This window comes from Paramormyrops kingsleyae, chromosome 25 (genome assembly GCF_048594095.1).
Source record: "Paramormyrops kingsleyae isolate MSU_618 chromosome 25, PKINGS_0.4, whole genome shotgun sequence".
In the NCBI taxonomy this organism is placed as follows: Eukaryota; Metazoa; Chordata; class Actinopteri; order Osteoglossiformes; family Mormyridae; genus Paramormyrops; species Paramormyrops kingsleyae.
The window spans coordinates 2410491-2416955 of NC_132821.1; the positions used below are offsets into that span (position 1 = coordinate 2410491).

At 47.7% G+C, this 6465-nt stretch overlaps 1 non-coding gene across 1 annotated transcript; it reads left to right on the forward strand.

Moving 5' to 3' along the window:
• Positions 1-1608: 1608 nt before the first annotated feature.
• On the forward strand, positions 1609-1691 carry trnal-uaa (transfer RNA leucine (anticodon UAA)). The gene has a single exon. It is a non-coding gene; the product is annotated as a tRNA-Leu (tRNA).
• The last annotated feature ends 4774 nt before the right edge of the window (positions 1692-6465 follow it).

Sequence of the window (6465 nt, forward strand, 5' to 3'; positions counted from 1 at the left end):
AACGGAGCACCTTTATGAAGTGGGACGCGACCGGGGAGCTGGACAAGAGAATGCTGAATATATGGCAGCTGCCTAAATGCGACTGTTGTGGAATGAGAATTCCGTTCATGATTTGGATGCGGCTGATTGAAGAAAAGAGCGATTACTTCCAAGCGCTGTTCAAGGAGAGTCGGATACAGTAAGGAGATGCAAAAACCTACGCCCTAAGGATCACCCCCCTCCCCGCACCCTCCGCCTGTATATAACTGGACGCCTTTACAACCCCCTTTCACAAACATCATCATCATCATCATGGCAGCAGCAGCAGCAAATTACAGCGACAAAGTGTTCTCCGACGACGAAAGCAGCGGGGAGAATGAGGCCTTTTCACCAGCAGCATCACAGGCCTCTGATGCCGGAGAGCTCCCTCCGACCCCTCCACCGACACCGGCCTCTGTTCCTGGAGAGGTCCCTCCGACCCCCTGCACGCTTCGCTCCAGACCGGCTTTGTGCATAGGGATGCTCAGCTGCATAAAAGCCATGATAGTGGGGCTTTTAGCCTCAGTCATCAGGAAGCATCAGCAGAAAAACTGCTACGGCTGCGAGGTGGATCATCCCAGTCAAAGACAGCACCCTTGCCTGTTTCCCGCCGGCAGGAATTACTTTTACATACACTTTGACTCTGTGCTGAGTGACCTGTGGACCAGCCGGCTGACACCCGCCTTGATTCACGTTCTGACGACCCTGGGCATCCGAGCTTCCATCGGCAGGTTGGAGGGGGCCGTGGAAGCTATCCTGTATGATCTACGCGAGGCCCGCGACGGAATGCTGGAAATCACTCGCCTGGAACAGGATCTGTTTGAACAGACCCCCGCGCTTAAGCAGATCCTGGAAGAAGAGTTTCTGAGTCGTTGGGAGGCCCAAGACTAAAACAAAACGCAATTTGTAATGGGGAACGGTATCGGCAGCGTTTTACGACGGTTTATGTTAAATGTTTTTTTAGAAAAAGTTAGCCCACTGTTGTTGCATGCTATCGATAAAAAGAAAAGCGATTGTCGGGATGATTATACTTGTTGCTGCTTTCATAGACTGATATTTGAGATTGCTCAAGTCGGAGAACATTATCAGCGGGGAATAGTTTTACTTATTCAGCCGATGGCAGAGAGAGAAGGACAATCGTCAGAAAGTCTCATACACGCGTGTCTATCTTGTATTCCCGACGATGAATTTGACTGTAATCACATTTTTATATTTTATGCTTTAATCGTAGATGTAGTTGCCTTTAAATTTCATAATAAGCAGCCTTTCGATGTTAATCAGATGCTTTCTACTCTGCATACATGCATCGCTGAAAAGGCCTCTATACGGACCTTACTGCATGTGACATCGCTAATCTACCTCAACAACTGTCACGGCTGTAACTACCTGTAATTGTGTACCCTTGTAATAACGTTTTTAAAACTATATCTTTCACTAAATGTGTACCCTTGTAATAGCGTTTTTAAAACTATATCTTTCACAAAGAAAATGTATACCAGCATTTTGAAAATGTATCTTTCACTAAAATGTATGCCCTTGCAATAAAATTGAGTTGAACAACATTGCAATAGTCTTTGTATATACATGTTTGGCAGGGTGGCCGAGTGGTTAAGGCGTTGGACTTAAGATCCAATGGACGTATGTCCGCGTGGGTTCGAATCCCGCCCCAGCTAAAACTCTTTTCTAAACTCTACACACAATTTCATTAATGTGTTCACTCACCCCCCCTCCCCAGACAGCTATAAAACGCCGCATCCCTGCTCTCACCCCCCACACTCTCGCTGTGTGAAAAAGCATGTCTGTTGCCAAGACTACAGCTCGTGTCTTGAGCCGCTCGTACTATGACCCCAGCCAGCCGGGGGTGTCTCCAGACTGCAGAGAGCCGTGGAGGATGATACTGGGAAAAAAGTGGCTACCGATGATATCAGAGAGTGGCTGTCTATGCAAGACAGTTATACTTTACATAAGCCGGCTAAAAAGAATTTCCCCAGGAACAGAGTGTTTGTACCGAGAGCCATGTATCAGTGGCAGGCCGATTTATGCGACATGCAAGGGCTGGCCACGTACAACGACGGGTTAAAATACCTCCTTACGGTGATTGATGTTTTTTCTAAAAAGGCCTACGCGCGTGCCATAAGAAACAAGACGGGGGTGGCCGTAACGGAGGCCTTTGATTCTATTTTAACTGAGGGGGGTGTGCCCCTCAAGTTACAGACGGATGCCGGTAAGGAGTTTTTAAATGGGACTTTTCAGAAACTTTTAAAAAGTCATAAAATCACCCATTTCACCACGGGTAGTGAACTTAAAGCTTCAGTCGTAGAGAGATTTAACCGAACGTTAAAAGAGAGGATGTACAGGTACTTTACGGCTAAAAACACTCGACGATACGTGGATGTGTTGGACGATCTAATAAAGGGGTACAACCAGTCATTTCACAGCGCTATTAAAATGAAACCTTCTGAGGTCACGACCGATAATGCTCATCTAGTATTTGATAATCTATACGGTCCTCTGAAGAAGAAGAAAAGCAGACGGCCACGTTTTAAGTTTAACATAGGGGACACTGTGAGAGTCTCCAAGCACAGTCAGATATTTGACAAAAAGTACGAGCAGACATTTACTGACGAGTACTTTGTCATATGCGAACGTGTACCCAGATCCCCGCCGGTGTATAAATTGAGGGACGTGCGCGGTGAAATACTCAAAGGGACATTCTATGAAGCTGAGCTGCAGAAAGTCAAAATATCTCCGAAACGCGCGTTCAAGGTCGAGAAGGTTATAGGCTCAAAGACCGACGAAAAGGGGAAAAAGTGGATTTTAGTACGCTGGCAGGGTTGGCCCTCGAGGTTTGATTCGTGGATACCGCGGTCGGACTTGATACGGATTTAATTTTTAAAAAGAAAAGGGGGAAAAAATGGAGGATCGCCCCTCTTTTTACCTCACGCTACCGTCAAACTCTTGTCTCTCCATCTTCCCCGATAACCAGAGTTCGGATTACACCGTGATGCTCTCGCGACCTATAGAGCTACGGGGGCCTTACGAAGTAGGACTGGCTGAAATCATGTATTGTTACACGTGGCGTAATATTACACACCCCGAAAATACTTTTGAATTGCGGGATACGGAGGTGCAGGCAAGAAGAGACGCCGATCCTCTAGTGGATTTGCCTTACCTGTACCCTCGGAAAATTAAAGTCGGATATTATGAATCCGTTTCACAGATTGTGTCAGAAATCAACGCTTCGTTAAAAAAGTTAGGTACGGAAGTTTTCTTTGCATACAACGAGATTACGCGAAGGGTTAATATAACCGGAAATCAGAAATACAAGATCAAATTTAAACCTACTTTGGCCTACATGCTGGGCTTTGAGCCCGGTGCCTGGTATAACGTAGGAGGTACCATGCCAACCTCACCCTACCCGTCCGACATTCACGCGGGATTCTATAATTTGTACGTCTACTGTAACATTGTGGATCCGCAGCACGTGGGGGAATTTGTAGTGCCGCTCCTGAGAACCGTTAAAATAGACGGTGGGTTCGGCGACGTAGTCACTTTGCCGTTCCACAAGCTGCACTACGTACCGGTGAACAAGCAGAGCCTCCAGAATTTGCATATTGAGATAAAGAACGATCAGAATACTCTGATTAATTTCTCCTACGGAAAAACGATCATCAAGCTGCACTTTCGCCCAGTGCCAAAGATCCCCGTTTAAAAAAAAAAAGAGAGAAAGCTGAGGGGGGTGGGAGAGCATGGCGTACCACAATTCGCAGAGATTTATTCAGTATTACACCAGTCAGGCGGGACATGGGCTCCCCGGTTTTGCGGGGAGCCCCGTGATGTACGGGCGTGGGTTGGGCTCCATGCTCAGTAGGGCTTTTAGATTCGTTTTACCCTTTCTTAAGCGTGGAGTTGATTTAGCGAAACCTCATTTGAAATCGGCGGCCAAAGGAATAGCTTCGGATCTCGCCAGCTCTGTAATCAGCGGCCGTTTTACAAACACCGGTGACCCCAAGCAGGAAGGCTCTGGTCTGCTGTTGCTATCTCAGAGGGGTAGGAAGAGAGCCCCAGCGCCTTTACCCAGGCAGCACGGTCATAAAAAACCTCGCAGCGGCAGAGCTGTCAGGATTCCCAAGTCTCGACCTTCAAAGAGAAACAGGAAACCCCCCGGGGACATATTTTAAGAGCATAAGGAAGAATGGCTCTAGCTCACCGCCTCTCGGCCGAATGCACCAAATCTGAGCTGGACCTGTTTGCGGCCCCTATGACGCAATTATCCATAGATCAGACCAATTATGTAGAAATCAACCCATTAAATTCCATTACCGATCAGGATGTTTTGGATTTCCTAATACCGGGGTCGGGCAATTTCTATCTGGACCTCAACTCTACACTGCTATATCTAAGGCTCAAGATCGTTAGGGCGGACGGCGCCCCCCTGGTTGACGCTGACCCCTGCGGTATTATACAGTACCCACTAAACTGTATATTCTCTCAGCTGGACGTGAGTCTGAACGACGTCCTGATCAGTTCCTCATCGGCCACGCACCCCTATAGGTCATTCATAGAGACCCTGCTCAATTTTTCTACGGATACGCTAGAGAGTCAGTTTTCGGCAGGGCTCTGGTACAAAGACGGCGGAGCCGACTTGGATAGCGTGGACATCACCCCCCAGGGCCCTAACGTGGGGTTGCAGAAGCGAGCTGCCTTCTGTAGAAACTCTCGGGAATTCTCTCTGATAGGCCCTGTACACGCTGATATTTTTTTCAGCGAACGAATGCTGTTAAACAATGTGGATATACGCTTAAAGTTTGTAAAGGCTAAAAGCGATTTTAGTCTCATGTGTAGAAATGACGCCGATTATGAGCTGAAAATACTGAGGGCCAGCCTGTTTGTGAAAAAAGTGGACGTCTCCCCGGCGGTGTCACTGGGTCACTCGGCCGCTCTCATGAAAGCAAACGCCCTGTACCCTATAAGCAGGGTAGTCGTTAAAAATTACACGCTGCCCGCGCAGTCGCGGGTCTGCCCGCAGGACAATCTTTTCCTGGGCAACTTACCGCGCTACATCGTTTTGGGGATCGTGGACCACGCCGCGTTCGTGGGCACGCGAAACAGAAACCCATTCAGGTTTCAGCATTGTGACCTGGAATTTCTGAGTCTCTCTGTAAACGGTCGACACATACCCAGCAAACCGTTCCAGCCCGATTTTAACGCGAGGCAGTCGGTCAGAGAGTTTTACAACCTTTTCCTGGCTACAAACAGGCATTTAAGGGATTCGGCGCTATGCATTAACCGTGAGGATTTTGAAAACGGATACTCGCTATTTGCTCTCAATCTCTCCCGAGACGACGAGCTGGACGGAGGTGCCCTGTCACCCGTCATCAGCGGCACGTGCCGTCTGGATTTAAGGTTCAGAGCCCCGCTACCTCGAACAATGAGTCTCATCGTCTACGCCTGCTTCGACACCGTGATTGAAATAAACTCCAAGAGACAGGTTTTGGTGGACTTTTAATCATGAACACTCACCAGCTGGAATGCCTTTTACGACCCCTGCTGGGGGATGCTTTTGGAGGTGTGTGGGCTAGCGATTTATTACCCACCAGCGTACAGACGAGGCCCACTTTTCTGGTCGCAAACACGCACGATAGCAATAGAGAGGGTGAACACTGGATCGGGATAATTTTGGAGCCCCAAGAGGGGAAAGCCTCCTTCTTTGATTCTTACGGTTATCCCCCCGATTCCCCTTACTACCCTAAAAGTTTTATGCGCTTCTTGGGGAGGCACGCTAGCGAAATAAGGTATAATACGCGTCAAGTTCAACACGACTTTTCCTCCACGTGCGGGGCCCACGTCTCCTTTTTCCTCTACCAGCGCTTCAAGGGACTTTCATTTCAAGAGACTATGATGCTGTACTCTGATGACTTGAGGAAAAACGACGCTCTAGTGTCCAAGTTTATCAAGAAATATTCAAACTGTATTAGCCGTGTTAATGCCGATAAACTTTCAAAGCCGCAAAATGTATGTTCCTTAAAACTATTTAAAGATTGTTATAGTTGTTAGATTATTGTAGAGGAAAAATAAAAAAAAAAACACCGTGACACCATTTATTCAATAAAATCAACATTTTATTAACCATCTTTTTTCGTTGTTACAGGCGTCTTTTTTTCCCCACACACATAAAACACTTAATCGCTGTAATCTATCCACGGAGAATAAGGGGTACCCTTTAAAGGCCATAAACGATATTCAGGGGAGGAATCACGCGGTGTGTGAGGGGTACCCACAAGCGGAGAGTCGTCCGTACTAAATTTTGCACGTCTCTTGCGCTTCTTTTTCGCAGGAGGGGGCGAGGAGGGTGGCGGGGGACCCCTCGCCGTGGCGTTTCCAGCGCCGTAATCTTTAAGATGGCTTAGGGCTTTCCTAGCTTGAATGTTACCGACGGTCGTGAGG